The sequence below is a fragment of the Leptodactylus fuscus genome, chromosome 1 (genome assembly GCF_031893055.1).
Source record: "Leptodactylus fuscus isolate aLepFus1 chromosome 1, aLepFus1.hap2, whole genome shotgun sequence".
NCBI classification, from domain to species: domain Eukaryota; kingdom Metazoa; phylum Chordata; class Amphibia; order Anura; family Leptodactylidae; genus Leptodactylus; species Leptodactylus fuscus.
The window spans coordinates 108,316,230-108,335,661 of NC_134265.1; positions in this window are offsets into that span (position 1 = coordinate 108,316,230).

Below are 19,432 nucleotides of genomic sequence, written 5' to 3' on the forward strand. Positions count from 1 at the left end.
TTTGTAGTTCTCCCTGGTCTGTTTGGTGTATACTAACTACTAGGACACAGGGAGAATGTGCTCCATAGCGCTCCATGTCTTATGCTCAGAAGCCACAGCAGGATCATTCAGGACATTATAGAGAAGCAACGATCTGTATTGATGCATACATAAACATACCTATTATACCAACGTGAAAGTTGAAGGGGTTAACCGAATTCTAATATTCATAGCCTCTTAGATCCATTGGACATTGGACATCGGAGGAAGAGGAGGCGTGGATGAAGAAGACGGTGCACCCTGAATGCCCGCCCATCGTGCACGATGTGTAAGTAGATCACATTCTTTTTTAGGGTATTATTTTAAAACTGGGGGGCAGTTTAATATAACATTTACGGTGCCTGAATAGCCCTTTTTAAAGGCTATTCACGCATATGTGGGGCTCTATCAGCATGATTTTGCTGATAGAGCCCCTTTAAAAAGAAGCCTTCAATTAACTTTATCCATGAAGAAAATCAGACAGTTGACTGGCAGAAAATATATGATTGTTTCCACAAACTATTTCAGGTTACCTTCACACATAGATTTTCTATGGCGTACAGCATGGCATTTTTTGGTGGTTTTGCCCTTGATGTTTTTTTTTCTTCAGACAGCATTCTTCCTGCAATTTTTCTCTGTTGGGTTTTCCTACAATAAAAACAATAGGAAAACACCTTAAAAAAATGCCATTCCTAGAGCATGCTGCTTTTTAAAAATCAAAGTGGCAAACATTGTCATATAATGTAAAAGTATAGCATAAAATGACTGCCCAAAATTGCATGAAAAGGTGTTCTCAAAAAAAGATGGCTAGTAAGGAAAACTGAAAATCCATCCCAAAACATGTGGTCTTCTCACAGAGGTGGAGAGTTTTCACTGTATTCCATACAGTGAACAGCACAACATTATAAATAAAATAATAAAAAATAATATGGCAGAATAATGTATAGCCGCCCAAAAATGATGCCATGGAAAAATACAACTCATCTCTTAAAAAAACAATTCCTCAACAGGAAAATAAAGTTATGGCTTTCACAATGTGACTGTAGACAATGTGGGGAAAAAAGTGGATAGCAAAACTAAACTTTTGCATAAAAAAATTTGCATCACCGCTCCTATTCAAGAGGCACAGCAGCCCTGTCCACATCATAGCCATGTTTCCAGTGAACTGCAGCACCACTCTTGTTACTTAAATAGAAGCAGCGCTGCATGCACCACCTGAACACTAGCAGCTTCCAACACCCAGAACAGATGATCTGTGCAGGGTCTGGGTATCCTATAACATCATATACTGATAGATCTATTCTATGGATAGGTAATCAATATGAACATTGGAAAGCCCCTATTAAACGATTTCTTTAATGTACTGTGGATGTAGAGTTTGTTAGAGGACTCAGTAGCCAACTTATCTGTTCACCTGTGGCTAGCCTTGAACAGCTAAGACCATTGATGGTGAGAGTATGTGAGATCTTATATTTAGTAACTAATGTAACATCCTTTATTACCAATACTCTACAAATGTTCTGTGGCGGCTTATCAGACTTGTGCAGCAGTATTTCAGCGCATTCCTCAACATTAAACTTGCAGTTTATGTTTATTCCTCTGAATCACTTCCTTTAATGGTTGGCTCCAGATAACACAGCGGCATTTCAAGTGGGCTGAGGTCATGACTCTAAATTGGTCATTCTTATTGTTTCTGTATGTTATTGTTGATTTACTCCTGTTGATAGTAAATCTATACTTTTGTTTCACAAGTCCAGAGAACATTGGAGCAGTATAATATGAGACGTCTTCAGCAAAATTTAGATTTTTCTTCTCTCATCCTACCGTAAAGAACACTAGTTAAGAGGTTTCCTCATAAGTGCCAATTCTGAAGTTCCTACTCAGCCATCTTAATATGTTTTTTTTCGCTTGCAGTATCTACGAAAAAAAAACATGTAATCTTTGTGGAATTCCCACTGTTAGAATGATAAGCATTAAGAGTAGCCTTTTAACTCTTTCTAGTTTTGATATCTTCAAGAGTTCTTCCAGTATCCTTTGAAGAAGATTTCTAAGGTTCTGTGACCAATCACTTGAAACAAAGTTGTTATTTTTAGCAGCTATATGCTGTGTAAGTATACAGTGGTCCCTCATGTTACAACATTAATGGGTTCCAGGGCGACTATTGTAACTTGAGACCATAACTATGGATAATTAGTAATTGGTTTTAAAGACCCCAAAATGTCACCAAAAATGTAAAAGAATGAAAATTAATATAGCAACTCCGGCTGAATCTGGTGAGGAATCTGTGGCGAGATCAAGCAGGACGCTTATTTCTTCACCATCCTTCTTTTATCTCTGTCTTCCTTTGAAAACAATAGAAGGCAGAATTGGGGTAGAATCTACCTAAAAAACACTCCAGATTCCACCATATGAGCATACCCTTACTGATCACAGGTTGTTGTTCTGCAATCTGAGAAAGAACCATACAGTGAGTTCTCCATTCTCTTACAACACCAGAATCATGCCCCCTTGTCTTCTCTGGCCCAAGACAACCCACTTGACAATTAGGAGCCAAATTAGCATAACAGGCACCAATTGCTGAGAAATGGGGCGGCTAGAGGAAAATTCCAACTATGTCAGAAGGAAAGGATGCTAAGAACTGGTGGAAGTGGTGAAAGGATCTCTTTAAGAATTAAGGTAATGAATCTAAAGCACTAGGGAACGACAGTTCACAATGAAAAAGCTAAGGAAGTGCAAATAAGATGCTTGAGAATGGAATAAAGAGCAGATGGGTGGCTACGTAGAGCAGACATATACAGATATATTATTTTCTGATTGATAGAGCAGAAAAGGGAATGAATTGATGCTAGGAGAAAGAAGAAGACGTCTTGACAGATGTCACCGTGTAAGTAGGAAGCAAAGTTGTTAGCACTGAGAGCTGTATTCTGGGACCATGAAGTGAGGTAAGTTTCAGATCACTCTCCAGTCTTCATTCATCTAATGGTTGGGGAGTGTAGATATCAAATTAGTGGAATCTGGAGGTTGCCCCCTTTTTGGTAAATGGGCTAATAACATGGCTATAAGGCAATTCTTTGGTTCTAATAATGCATTGAATATATGGGACACTATGCAAACATATGTAACATGGCTCTATATTAAAAATCAGCCTCTATAAAACTAAGAATAGGGAACTTCAGGCAAATTTGCAGAGCCATGTTCTAATCTAGAGTATCTCTACATAGAATTATGGGGCCCTGTTTGTGCACTGTGCATTTTGTGAACACAAAATAAGACAAAAATAGTCACAAAATATATTACACTAACAAAATATATGCTTCACACACAAATATACACAATTTATTTGCTTACCGCAGCAAGGCTGAATGTAAGGTGGTAGGTGGTGCTCTCATTCACTTCAATGGGACAGCTGGTGACCACCAAAGTAATTTTCCAGCACTCCCATTGAAGTGAATGGTCCATTGTCCACCACCAGTCATGCCTACATTCAGTCTGGCTGTTGACTGGCTGAATGTGCAGGAGCGGGAAGGACTTCCCATTCTTGCCTTATGGCATAACCCCTTTAATGAAGAACACAGAACACACCACATGCCTTACTTTTATACAGTAGAAAGCTGCCTGAAATTTTCAGATTGAAGGCCCTCTTTACAGTGGGATCTCTATTTCTGAAACCAGTACAAACCAATAGTAATTTAAATACCGTTCAACAAATAATGAATACTTTTATCAGTCCCAGCAGCTACATCACCCATATGGGGCACATACCATAGGAGAGTCAATCTCAATTGTTTCCTACTCATTAACAAAATACAATGCTGAGCCTGAAAAAGTGAAAGAGGTCATTTCTGCAGTTTACAGACATTTGCTATATAATTTTCTCCTGTGATTCCCGCTAAAAGTTTGAAGTGAGTGTGTTATGGAAGAACAATGGTCATGGCCTTAAAGGAATTACATTTTTTTTTCCCTGGAGTCTGGGGAAGGTAAAAAAAAACTAACAAAAAAAAAAACCATACTCCCCTGCCCCGCCCTGGGCTTGTTCTGGCAGAAGTCCTGGCCACACAACTGACTGGGTTCAGTGACCTAAGGAAAGGGGCCAGGATGTAACAGGTGATGTATGTGAGTGATGTCCGCTATCCATTCCTTAGGCCATTGAGGCCACTGATTAGCCTCATCGGTTACATCTATTGAGGACTTCCACTGGAATAAGCCCTGGGGTGCCGCCGGAAAAAAAAATAAAATTCTGGACAACCGCTTTAAACTAGGGCCTTCTTACCTCTATGAGTCAAAGATATGTGCTCACACAACAGCCAACCTCAGCCAGTTATGATTGGCGCCCCCATGGTGATGCCATGACTAAGAGACCACAATACAGGTCTCGAAACGCGTAGGCTTCCGTGCTTTTATTCTTGTATCCATGCTGTAAGAAAAAACTTTTTTCTTTTTTAAATATGTGAAGTAAAAGTTATATTTTAACTTATTGGGATGTGCTGGATGTTTTACAATCTTTCACTGACATTGACAAGGTGTGGACTGGGTAAGGAGGATGCTACTTGGCCTACATCTTAAATGGCCTGATGGGTATTTTTAAAGGTTGTATTTTATTAATGATGTACTATTTCTCTCCTTGACTTGCTGGGTGATGGGGATGTGGACAGTCTTACTACTTTAAGAATCCAGAGCATATTCTATAAAAACCCGGAAAGAAACAGTATCTGATGGATGATTCGTTTCATAGAGGTAAAATATTAGTTGCAACTTGGGATGAGATTATGAAGTAAAATAGTTTTGTTCTGACCTCGCTCTGAGTTAATGGGAACTCCTTGGATCAGTCTGGACTCAGTGCTCATTTCCCTGATGCGTGGATTGTGGATAACACATGTCTGTGTTTGTGAATTCTTCTCTTTTCGGTGTAATACTTTATACCACTGGAAATGAATTTTATTCTTTAAAATGTCTGACTTAACATATTAAATCATAGTGCATTAAGTAGCTGACGGGAGCTGGCTGCCTATTGAAAGTCAGAGTTCTCAGATAAGAACCATCCATCCTCAGATTTGTATTTGCCCTTTGACCAGCATCAGTTATTGCACTCCTGTCACTACAGGACACATTCTTGAAACTAAATTAGCTATATATTACTTTCTATTTAGTATGGTTACTGTAACATACAACCACCCAAAGTCAAAGGGGTTCTACAGACTATTATCTCTTTAATAAAATATAGAAGACAATTCTTGCTTTCTGTAGATACTTTCCTTCTTTTGTTCCTTGTCTAGACCTGGGGCAAAATGCTTCCCTAATCCCCAGATTCCATTCTATCAGTTATATATGCATATGTCTGTTGTTTATTGTTTAAAAATATTTAATTAAAGAATTAAAAAAATAGAAATCATTATCAGAAAAGTGCAGTTATTAATATTATTAAAACAATACAGGAAGAGCCATGCAGTATATGATAAAAACAGCACGGGTGCAGAATACTAATGAAGAAACCACTCAGACCCCTGTTAATTCATATATATGGCAATGTAGAATATGTATATCCAGGTCCACATACCTCCTGTATAAGCAGGGCTGCCTTTAGGAATACCTGCGCACCAAAGATTCACTTTATAAAGATTCAGGCCCCTCAACAAGGACATTCAAATTACTGTTTTGTTATATATTTGTTTCCACCACTGGGTTCTTAGTCTCATGGAATAGTGTAAGAAAAAATGTAATTCAATACACATCTAGAAAAGTCCTGATCAATACTATTGCCAAGCTGTGGAGTGATTCACATACACAGTATAGCTCTATATAATTCAGCGGTGATCCAGGGATCTGATATTAAGTACTACTCAATCCCACCAGTAAAATTCGCCCCTTTATTGATGCAAATTCAATAGTAGATCGCTCCTTTATGTGCTTTGTCAGACTACCCACACACTGGTGGTAGAATGATAAAAAAAAAAAAAAAAAGTGGATGAGGCCCATAGCTATGTCATGCTATAAGGTGGCCATAATAATAAAATAGCAGCCCCATCTAAAACACATCAAATCAACATTGTCAAGTACACAGTAGCAACTACTTAAAGGGGTTATCAGGCTTCTGACATTGATGGCCTGTCTTTCGGATAGGCCATCAATATTAGTTTTCCCAGGATCCGACACCCAAGTCCCCTGCAGATCACCAGTACCAAGACAGCTCAGCTTGAGGTATTACTACATGCCATGAGCCACATAGCTCAATTGCCTTGCAAACTGTAGCGGTGAGTGTAGGTACTGCCACACTGACCCATAGATTTCAATTGAACAGCACTGCAGTAACAACACAACGTTTGTACAGCAAGTGAGCAGCGTGGCATGTATACAATACTTTGAGCCACAATGTCTCACTGTCTTTGCAGATCTAATATTGATGGCCTATTCTAAAGATAGACCATCAACGTCAGAAACTGGATAATCCCTTTAATAGAGTCTCAACTATGTATCATAATTTTCAGAACAAGAAGCCAAAGGAGAGCAATAACAGCAGACCTCATAAAATATTCTAGACTAAATCTCCATACATTAATTTCTCCTCTGTGTTCTCTCCTCGCATGCTGTATATTATGAGGTGTTCCCTCTCCTGTCACAATAGAGCAAAATTAAGTGAAACCCAAAACCATGAAGCCATAAAAGTAGGTATACAAACATCAAGTCCATATTACACTAGTGGTGTCCTGTGAGCCATGTACATAGAATAATGCCATAATAAACAGATCACATTTTTAGGGTGCTGTCCATTTTGGTTTTTTAGGATGGTCAGTCACTGACTCCTTCTGCATTCAGGTCAGATGACCTCAAAGTACTGCACTCAGTTTGCTTGTTTTCCACATGCATGGAACTAGAAAATAGGAAAGTGCATTTGTCATAGAAGATCCTATTTGGCCCTCATCACTGTTCCCATTCTTTCTTTGCTTAGTGATTTTGCCTTCTTTCAAAGTTCTATAAAACATTGTATCACATTTGATATTTTACAGAGATAACCATTACAGTGTCCATATTAGGACATCCTCAGATATCAGAGTCAAACATCAGATTAATGCTAGTTTACAGCTCTGATACCTGACTTCTGATTTGTCTGACACCTGACTGTGACACCTGACTCTGACTAGTGACATCTAATACCTGACTCTGATACCTGACTCTGACACCTGACCCTGATACCTGACTCTGACACCTGACCCTGATACCTGACCCTGATACCTAAGAAACATGGGTACACTGTGTTCCTGCCACCATATGATTTTTCTTTATGGTTCTTACTCCTTTGTGCTGCATTTTATGTTATCTTGGCTCTGATACTATTCCGTGTTCCAGCTAATTCTTTTTTCCACACAGAAGTGTTTCCCTACTTGCGCCTGCCACACTCCTGATTTAGAGGAAAATCTCTTGTTTTGGACACTCTGTGGAATATTTTGGCGGAGTATCCGAGGTATATGGAATCTTGTAAGCATAGCAAGCTGTCTACATCAGCATTGTTTATCACAGTCAGATACAGTCCAAGGACACCATAAGCTGGTGGTGCATAGCCCTTGAAAGAATGCGCCTATCAAATATCATTTGGGACTGTTTTCCCCAGTTTTGCAAAGGAAACTACAATGGTTCTTGGCACCTGGAAACAAGTTATCTGTGTCCATTAAGTATAGAGGGATTAAACAAACAGAAATAAGAAAACTGAGATCTACATCTTAACATCTTCCTTCCTGGTTAAGCCCAATTCCTGTGTTTAGGACATTTTGTTAGAAAAGAAAATGAGTGATGTATCATTTATTTGTCTAGTGCTGCCAAATGGCCAGTGTAACTATGCCAGTCATTTCTACAATGTGTGCCAGATAGGAGATTTCTTTCTAAGCCTTCCATGGAATCTTAGGAGTCGTAGGCCCTTGCAAGGTTAGTGCTGAGTGCTAATGGTGTTTTAGTCCCATGAAAGAAATTCTAAGGCGCAGATAAAATGTGTGAAATTCTCTCAGATCAGACGCTTATCTATTAGTTGTCATTGGCTCTGCTATGTGTGAAGGGACAAAGAAAAGGTTTTGTGATAAAATTGAACTTTCATTCGGTTAATAAACTGTCTTCACTGATCAGTAAGTAAGAACTTTTCTTATTTATTTATTTTTTTTTATAGAGAAGATATTCTGACTATTCTGTTACACATTAGCTATTACTAACACTTTAAGCCATGCTGTATTTCTTAACTGGAACACGCAAAAGCTGCTTTCATTGCCCTGGTATGTCAGATACAACCTCAAGAATTTAGGTGCATAGATCTTACTTGGCAGTCAAGGAGCTCCATAGCATTGCAGGACATCTAACAACTAAGGAATACTTCCACAATCTTTCCTCTAAAAATCCCATATTGTATTACTTATGTAGGGGTTTTCCTATTTCATGCATCTCAATATTTCAATGTCTGTAAAGCGCTGCGGAATATGATGGCACTATACAAATAAACATAAATAAATATTGTGTTTCAAGTTTCCATTTTTAACTGGCCACTTCTTAAAACCTGTGTACAGCAATTTACTTCTTAAAAAAATGTATACAGCAACTGGTAGATACATAAATACAAGCTTTCCCTCTTAGTCATAGTGTATGCAATGTTAATCCAGACAGTTTTATGCAAATAAAAAATTCATGACTTTTCGACATCAGATTTTAAGGAAACAAATTCACAAGAATTCGCAAATTAGAAGCCATCGCTGCCAACTGGCAGATAACAGAGAGCTTTAGAACAAGCTACCTAAATCTCACACTACCCTGGCTGTTAGAGTCTAGGGAATTCTGAGCCCTTCACTGCGAGGATGGTTGATGTTGACTGAATCTGGATCCAGGTTATCTGACCAGTAGCTAGTGTAAATAATATGTGCAACAGCAGACTAAAATCAGACCATTAACTACAGCAAAAAAGAAAAATTACAAGCAAGATCAAACCAGGAGATCAATGTGTAATCCAAATTAGAACCATTGGAATAAACATGTCAAGTGCAAGAGTGAACAGTCAAATCATTAAGCAAGTGAATATCCAGTAAACAGCCCAAAGTTACAAGGACATAAAACCTACAGATATGTTGTGAGCACAGGAACCTAGTTAGTAACAATTAATAGCAAGCAAATGGGAAATTCAGAACAGACCTTAACCCTTTCCCGCCGATGGCATTTTTTGATTTTCGTTTTTCGTTTTTGACTCCCCTCCTTCTAAACCCCATAACTTTTTTATTTCTCCGCTCCCAGAGTCATATGAGGTCTTAATTTTTGCGGGACAATTTTTTCTTCATGATGCCACCATTAATTATTCTATATAATGTACTGGGAAGCAGGAAAAAAATTCAGAATGGGGTGGATTTGAAGAAAAAATGCATTTCTGCGACTTTCTTACGGGCTTTGGTTTTACGGCGTTCACTGTGCAGCCAAAATGACATGTCCCCTATATTCTGTGTTTCGGTACGGTTCCAGGGATACCAAATTTATATGGTTTTATTTACATTTTGACCCCTAAAAAAAATTCCAAAACGGTGTTAAAAAATTTTTTTTCTAAAAGTCGCCATATTCCGACGGCCGTAACTTTTTTATACGTGCGTGTACGGGGATGTATAGGGCGTCTTTTTTTGCGGGGCCGGGTGTACTTTTTAGTTCTACCATTTTCGGGAAATGTTATTGCTTTGATCACTTTTTATTCTAATTTTTATCAGAATTAAAACAGTGAAAAAATGGCGGTTTGGCACTTTTGACTATTTTTCCTGCTACGGCGTTTACCGAACAGGAAAAATATTTTTATAGATTTGTAGAGCGGGCGATTTCGGACGCGGGGATACCTAACATGTATATGTTTCACAGTTTTTAACTACTTTTATATGTGTTCTAGGGAAAGGGGGGTGATTTGAACTTTTAATTCTTTTTATATTTTTTAATATTATTTTTAACTTTTTTTTTATTTTTTTTTTGCATTTATTAGACCCCCTAGGGGTGTTGAACCCCAGGGGGTCTGATCACTAATGCAATGCATTACAATGCTAATGCATTGCAATGCATTGCAAAAAATCATCATCTCTTTTGCAGGCTGTATACACCAGCCTGCAAAAGAGAGAATTTGCAGACTGCCTGGGAGCCCTTAACAAGGCTCCCGGCTGTCATGGCAACGGGGGGTCGGCCCTGGAGCATGCTCCAGGAGCCGGCGATCCCTGCCAAAATGGCGGCGCCCGTGCGCCACCGGGAAAATGGCGCCTCCGGCGCCTTTGACAGCAGCGCCGGAGGGGTTAATGCCTCCGATCGGTCCGGGGACCGATTGGAGGCATCAGAGCCGGTTGTCTACTGCTTAAAGCAGTAGACACCCGGCGGCTATGACGGCCGCCCGGCTCCCGGGCGGTCGCCATAGTTACAGACCCGACACGCGCCGTACTATTACGGCGCATGTCGGGAAGGGGTTAAATACCCATGTTTCTCTGAAAATAAGACAGGTCTTAAATTATTGTTTTCTCTGAAAAATTAGTTAGTGGATGTCTTTTTTTTTTTTTCTGTGAACAGCAATCCACTCACCAGACCCCCTTACATCCAAAGAAATTAGAGTTCGCAAGTGCTAATGGTGGATGGGCTCTTACACGCAGATCTACCTCACTCCTATCAAAGATGTGTCACTGTCAGGTCCCTTTCCATTGTAGCTAAGTGTTGCGGTTGGCTACCTCCGGTAACCAGAAGCAGCCACAATGTTTGGCCTTCAGAGGGAAGTGATGTCAATTGGACTTCCCCGATCTGTGTTTCAGGGCCCGACACTAGCAGTAGTCAGCCCTTACTGTTGTCTCTTATTAGTGCCATTTTGTACTGATTGATCCCTTAAGATCAATGTCCGATTCTTTTGGAGTTGTCTGCTTTCTTTTGAGGGTGCGATTCTTTAGGGGGAATCTGCTTTTCTTGATGAAGGGTCTACAGTATCTGTCCTGCTGTATTCTATTTACTTTTTTAAATGTATAGCTGCCTGGATATCTTTTTAATGAACTGCAATTAGGGCTTATTTTTGGAGTGGGGCTTGTATTTCAAGCACACTTCAAAAATCCTGGAAAAAAATCGTGGTAGGTGTTATTTTTGGGGAAATCGGGTATCTCCTCAGCTTCTGATTGGTTCAGCATTTCACAGCCCTGACTAGCTGCAGAGTCAGAGAAAACTTCACATGTCAGCATGGCAACCTTACAGCAACAATAGCGAGCAGTGCGGTGAATACATACTGAGAATCCTAAAATCAAATTACAAGCTCCAACTCTTGACTACTCTATTTTTAACTACCTCGATTCCTGCTTCAATTTCTTCACAAATGATAGACAAGACATAGTCAGAAGCAGTAAAGATCTTCTATTTCATTAAAAAATAGTTATTGAATTCCTCTGAAAGGAAATATGTAATCAACTATTAATCAAATTATATAATGATAATAATTGTGTAATATAAATAAAATTATTAAATATTTTTATTTTGAAGCTAGAGCCAGGGTAACTTTTTTTTAACTGAGTCCAGCAAGAATTAGCCCTGTGACTCGATGACTACAGCTCCATAGCCCTGCCATAGCCATGGATTCTGCATTCATTCACTAACCTATTTTTTTTCTTTTTCACTTTATCGTAATTTAAAGTATTAAGTCATTGGCCCAGATTTACTAATAGACAGAGCAAACTTAGTCTGAAAATACAGAAATAAAATGAAGACGTTACTCAGCTCACCAACTCCTGGAGTCAATGAAGTTAACGTTCTCTTCCAATATACAAGCAGTTCTCGGGGTCACAAACAGAAGTAAATCTTCAGAAAGGTAGGGGGCTTCCAGCAGTCCGCAGTGTAAGAAGCAACATGACTTTATTTCTAACATTAAAACATGGTGCGTCATGTTTTAATGTTGGAAATAAAATCATGCTACTTTTAAAGAGGACCTTTCATGTCCTTGGCCACACGTGGTTTTATTTACTGCTAGAAAGCCGACTATCGGCTTTCCCATTATGTGCCCTGGGGCAAGAGATATCGGTGCAGTTACTAGTATCTCTTCACTGTCAGAAGGGTGTTTCTGACAGTCTAGCTGGGCTGTGAGGAGCGCCCCTCCTTACAGTACTGTCTGTAGCTCTCTACTGTCAGAGGGGGCATTCTTTACTGTCCAGCAATGACGCTGAGCGTTGAGGAACGCCCCCCTCTTCCCGATATCACACGTCCATAGACTAGTACTGGGGGGGGCGTTCCTCAAAGCTTAGCATCATGGCTGGGCAGTAAGGAACTCCCCCTCTGACAGTACAGAGTTACAGACAGTACTGTCAGGAGGGGCGTTCCCAGCTAGACTGTCAGAAACACCCTTTTGACACAAAATGGGAAAGTCGACAGTGCGCTGAATTCAATTTGGCTTTCTAGCGGTATATAAAACTGTGTGTGCCCGAGGACATGAATAGTCCTCTTTAAAACTGCAGAGTGTTGCAACACCCCCCCCCCCCCCCCCCCCCCCACTTTCTTGAAAATACACCAGATTTATCACAGTGGCTGATGCTGGATGATAAATCTGGTGTATCTTTACATCATCTAGTCTACATTTATAGCACCGTTTAGTTGGCTTACTGTGAACCAGATTTTTATGACACAATTTTGGTACATTTGTGGCATATTATGGCAAATTTAAAGCATGCCACCTTTTTCGGAGAGTCCATAGCAACATGTTTAGCAAGTTGAAAAGTTTTAGCCCAAAGTAGACATGTCAAGATGCACGTCATTTCCACCAGGGTCTAGTTGTAGCCACAATAGTAAATGTGGCCCATTGTTTTTCCCTTCTTTTTATACTGTGCATCAGATCATAGTTATGTAGTTAACAAGATATATGTTTTATCATATTTTAGCAATACCAGTAAGTGAAAAAATGAAAATCTATCTCTGGAAAATATGTTCCTGATAGGCGTCACGGCAGTGTAAGGTAAGCCGTCTTCTGGCGGTCAACAGCTGGTAAAAATCAGTGCAAGGTATTAAAAGAGAAAAACATTGGATGATATATGTCATATCTTCCCTTCCACTCAGCTCATCATTTAACCATTTGGGCTGCATGCCTTTATAGTCAATGAGAACCTGTCATTCAGATATTTGATGTATCCAAAAGCTGAAGTCCAGCACAGGAAAAGAATGAATGTCTGCTTTCTCCACGTGTAGAGAAAAGATAACCCTAGCGATGAACTCTCTGATAAACAGCATCTCCTCCATAAACAAAGAGCCATTTATCAAAAGGATGCTGCTTACTGTAAGGTGATAATTCAGGTTAGACTGTACATGGGCTTAATCATTCAATCTGTGAAAGCTTCCAGGAAATCCCTTCAATGTTTCATCATATTTCACTTTTAACACTTAAAAAAGAATGATAAAAATATCATGTACAGGCCATTTGTAGCAAACACTGGTTGAAATAGCACATCTGAAGCTCAGAGGTGTTATCAGTCATTCCTCCTTACAAAGTCAGATTTGCAGAATTATACATAATAAAGTAGATTCTTCCATAGGCTGGAAATGTATTATGTGATGACCGTTTAAGGTAGGCCCAGTTCACATCTGCGTTTGGGATTCTGTTCAGGGAGTCCACTTGGAGACCCCCCTGAACAGAATACCGAATGCATTGACAAGCGGTGAGCATTGAAAGCACATAGACCCCATAGACTATAATGGGGTCGGCGAGTTTTCTGCACAGTCTCCACAGGAATCATGCAGAGAGGAAAGTAACGGTAGTTCATGAAGTACATTTGTCTCTGAATGACTCGTGCAGAAAACACACGGACCCCATTATAGTCTATGTGGTCCGTGTGCTTTCATAAGCTCAACGCTTGTCAATACATACAGTATTCCGTTTGGGGGGTTCCCTTGCGGACTCCTGCAACGGAATACCGAGTGCAGATGTGAACCAGGCCATACAGACTAAAGTAATTCCATGCACATTAGTTACAGAAGTTACAGAAGTAATAGTGGTAACAAATCTATGGTATAATCTGCACTGCTTGGGTACCTGACTCCTTTAACTGTCTGTCAATTGGAGCGACACAGTCTGTAAACTGGGGAAACACACAGTTTGGGATATGTCAGGCACTCCTTCTATCTGAGGTACTTATGAAAAGTATCCAAATCAATTGATATGAAGAAATCTACAGCGCTCTCAATCTTCTTAGTAGATATTAGTACAAAACGCAGACATTCATACGGCAACAGGGCACAAGTATAAATTTCATCAAATATTTCTAGTCATCTGCCTATCAGAACGTTTCGGTCAGACTTATGACCTTCATCAGCAAGGGTCAGAGTCTGTAATAAGGAACCATATAAAGAAGTAGGCCAGAGCTACACTGCGACTTCTTGTAGCAATATTAATTGGTTTTAACTATTGAGCTACATCTACAGTCCAAATGATCACATTGAGTAGTAGTAGTTGTAGGTGTTGCAGCTGTCACTAAATAGTTAAAATCAATTACTAACACTACAAAAGTTTGTCCCTCACCTTACGCTGCATTCACACCTGCGTTTGGGTTTCCGTTCATGGGGTCCACTTGGGGAACCCATGAATAGAAGCCTAATCTGTTTTTAAAAAAAGCTGTTACCTTCGAAAACCTGTGGACCCCATACACTATAATGGGGTCCGCCAGGTTTCCGCCCAACATGGGCAGGAAATGCTGAGATAAAAGCGCTGCTTGCAGGACTTTTTACTCTGCATTTTTAAACTGGAATAGGGAACGGAGCACAGGTGTGAACCTAGCCTTAGATGTTCGTTCTGATCACAATGATATTTTTACAATTCTAGTGAAATGAGTTCTGGCCCCCGGCCATGTATTGTGCAGGAAGTATCAGCTTTTCACTGGAACTGTAGCCTTCCCATTCTCAGAAATTCCTGATTAAGAAATAATAGCATACCCTAGCAATATGTTGGAAAATCTCTTGGCACGGTATACTTTTTTTTTTGCATGGTCACCTTAACTTGGAAAGTGGAATTGAATACCAGATTTAATATTATTACAAAATTGTTATATCAGCACAGACTAGCTAAATGTATACAAAGGGAATTCTGTGTATGTAGTGCTAATGCTAATCTGTGGGTACATAAGAGTATACTCTGAATGTACATCACAAATGTTATGGGAACAGAGGCTTACGCTGGATTCACGCTAGCATCACCTATGCGTTATTTTAGTCCTAGGATGGACAGACAGACTGCTATAACATCATTAACATATAGAACCCGATGGATAACAGATGTACACAGAGATGTCTTCAGTATTCACCTAACACCTCTTTATTCTACAGATGGTGATTCATCCACTCAGTCACTGCTCTTGCCGTTCCACTAAAAGGAGAGTCATGTCCCATAGCCTGGAAAATGAAATACCAGTTGAGTATACATATTTTACACTTGTTATTATATTGGCTACAATTTGTCATAAAACTAGTACGACTGACTTTACACATATTTTGTAGTGGTAAGTTATTTTAGCCTAAAGCTTTTTTGCATCCCAGTGTAAGGCCTCATGCACACATATGTATTATACTGCTGCATATTGCAACCTTCTGTACAGAGCAGTAATGCAGCAGTCATATACTTCTGTAGAGTCCCTCTGTACCTGTATATGTCTCTGAATTCATCCATGGAGTTTTGTTCCTTTCAATTCAGATGCCTGATGTGTTCCCATGTCAAAGAGGTGTTTTCCCAGGGCCACATGGTGGCTCAATGGTTAGCACTGCAGCCTTGCAGCACAGGAGTCCTGGTGTTCAAATCCTGCCAAGGGCATAAACCCATCTGCAATGAGTTTGTATGTTCTCTCCGTGTTTGCATGGATTTCCATCCCATAATCCAAAGACATACTGATAGGGAAAAATGTACATTGTGAGCTCTATATGGGGCTCACAATCTACATAAAAAAGAGTTGTTTTCCCAAGTATTGCTTCCAGGGAAGAATGTGTCTGTAATATCATACCATATGAACCATCATATACGGTATCACCACACCTACAGCTATGCTTTTGTATGATGAAATGGCAGAAACTCAGGGTGCCTCCTTACAACCTTCACCTGTCATATGTATATGGCCTTTGGCTGACGCTGGGTCGGGATGGTATTCATGGCCATGTGAATAACCACTAACATGCACATATAACTTCTCTTAGTTTTCTTCTGCAGCTAGTTTTTTAGCACCTTAAGAATTTAGTTTCCATTAACATCTTCCATCTCCGCAGATCACTACATTTGTAATGGCTTTGTTATGGACTAATAAATATTTCCCAGAATCAGGATAAGGTTTATTTTCTGTTTAATAAATCGCGAGAATAACTCAAAAATATTACGGGGATGTAAAAAAAAGGAGGATAGTATCTGGAATTAATAACTAAATTAATCTTGTGCCAAAATCCGCTTCCTCTGATGCCAAGACATCCAGCTCATCATTTCTGATAAATGTGGTTGGATTACCCCATGAGACAACTCTGCATACGTGATCCAGTGGAACCTGGTTCCTGTCTGCACAAGAGGCCTCACTTGCCTTGGTACAAATGGCGGGAAAGAATATGAATATAGAATATAATATGCAAAGAATTTTATTCTGCATAGCACCATATAATCTGTAAAACACCATCTGTCATACAAAATAGAACATACTTTATTGAAATATTTTCCTAATCGCTCTCCAAGAGTTTTCTTATCAAAGCTGTAACTTAAAGCTCCTTGGCTCTAAGATCTCTAACAGACCCCAACCATGTACAAGTTATAATACTTACGCGTATCATTGACGTTCTTTTGACGGTCCTTTGACTCTCTTCATCAGGTGCGACTTCTACCTGTGCACTCCCTATAAATTGCAGTCTTGCAGTCTAATTTACAGTGATATGATTCAGAGATAGATGTGTTTGCTGTATACAAGTGATCATGCTCCCTGTCGGCTCACAGGTATTCCTTCTTACCCACCTCCATACACATGCAGGTTTGGTTCTGGAGAGGGGAAAGGAATACCTAAGGTAGTGGCTTCTCTCTCTTGAGAACAAAAAATTGGGCATATCAAAATCAGATATATCCAACACTTTTTTCTCGCCTGTCCGGGGAGAGCTGGGACACTCCGACACAATAGAAATCATTCGTTTTGTAAAATATATTTATCTATTGTATATGGCCATCTTATTTTTTTTGTTTTAGATGTCTTGAAGTTCTTATTGCTGACCAATATAAATGGCCGAGACAACCCTTGTTATAGTGTAACTGGCCAGAAAATGGAGAGGAACCTGAATTAGACATCTACCTTAATTCCTCTTCATTTTCCATCATTTGAACAGGCCCTAATACTTCCCCAATAAGTAATAGTTCCCCCACACACACACACACACACATTGGAAAATAGTTTCCCCCACAGGTAATAGTACTACATAACTAATAGTATTACTTATGTGGATGGGTGGGACTATTACCTGAGAGGGCACCATAACCTACATAAGTAATTCTATTACCTGTGGGGGGGCAATACTGCTATCATAGTGCTCTAATAGTGCCCCTCCCATAGGTAATAGCTCCAACCACATACGTAATACTATTACCTGTGGGGGGCACTATTACAGTAATAGTGCCCTAATGTGAGTATTTGTCTCCCTGAAACTGGACAAGCCTTTAAAGGAAAGTTATGTTTCCATTTTAAGGGTTATTCAGACAGCCATAAATACCACCCTAAACCTGAACTACTGTGTTTCACCGAAAGTAAGACATCCCCCGATATAAGACCTATACAATTTCTTAGAAGCTAAGAAATATAAGGCTTCCCCTGAAAATAAGACCTAATGGTCTAGCAGTCATTGCTACAGCTGTGACAGCGCCGTGCACGTTACCTGGAGGCAGCAGCTACTGATCCCACAGTGCAACTCATCCTACAGCAGCAGTAACAGTGGATATAGCCCAGCTTCGGTAGAAGCAGCAGGCTCTCCTATACATACACGGAACACACATGCACAGCATTTCCTGGAGGCAGCAGTGGCTGCAATGTTTTCCTTTACATGTTCTTTGTGCAGCAAACACAATGTACTGGTACAAACTTGTTTATTTAATCAGATAACTCTAGTGGGGGGAGCAGGAAAAATAAGACAGCCCCTGAAAATAGGACCTAGCTCATCTTTAGGAGCAAAAATTTATATAAGACACAGTAGCAATTTATATTGCTACCAGTTATGGCCATTAGACCTGCAGTCTGGACAGGATTTGTGATTGTAATACAGTTTGTATAATACAGCAGTATTACAACTGTCCAATGACTTAACGAGGAATGGTGGGGCCCCAAGGCGAACATTTGAACTGCTTTCCTGTACACACTGTTATGCCCCACAGTGGCCTCTGCACACAGTATTATGCACCACAGTGGCTCTTGCACACACTATTATGCCCCATAGTGACCCACAGTGCACCACAGTGGCTCTTGCACACAGTAATATGCCCCATTGTTCAAATGTTCGCCCATTGTGGACCACCCATAAACAATTAACACACTGATCAGAGACCCAGGGGAGGATACAAACATAATAAACACTCTTACTTATCTCTCCCTGGCTCCAGCGTACTCCCCGCAGATCTCTTGAATGTTGAACCAGACGTCACTTGACCCAGGCTGGTGTATCGGCGCATAATGACGCTGGCCTGGGTCACGTGACGTCACATGATGTCTGTGACATCACCAAAGAGGCTCAAAGCCTACCGGAGCACAGGAGAGGTAAGTAACACTGTTTTTTTTATGTTCCCTCACCTCTTGTGATCCAACAATCATTATATTCGGGGTCTGTGGGGGACCCCACAGTATAATGATAGCAGTGTTTTTGGGCCCATGGCCTTACTTACCGATCTCCAGTCCTGTTCACAGCCACATCTGGATAAGCGCAGGCAGCTGTGAGCAGGAACGGGGATGAGTAAGTAAATAGGGCCTGTTACCTGCTGGGATTACCTCAGCAGGTAACAGCCTATTAACCTTTTCGCTGCCAAGGGTCTCTGGAAATTTTGCACCTCCAGTAGCCAGAGCAATTTTCACAGTTTTGAGATGAATAAATCGAACCTAAATTGCAACATTAAAAAAGCATCCAACCCCCCCCATACCTATATATTTTCTTAAAGTACACACCTGCAGCATTGTCAGAATGCCACTTGGTACTGTATACGAACAGGCACCTTCATGCAATTTTGATTTAAAGTGAATGTTTTATGAAAAAATGCAAATAAATGTATATTAGTTGTTAAAAGCGGAAACCAAACAAAAAATTAAATGCACCAAACCTCCTAAAAATAAGAGTTCAACATGTGCAGAGTTCATACATATCACTATGGCCTGAACCTGCATGCATGTGTCTTCAGAAAATCGCTAGAACTGGAAGGAACAAAAATCTGCTTTGAAGCTGGAAA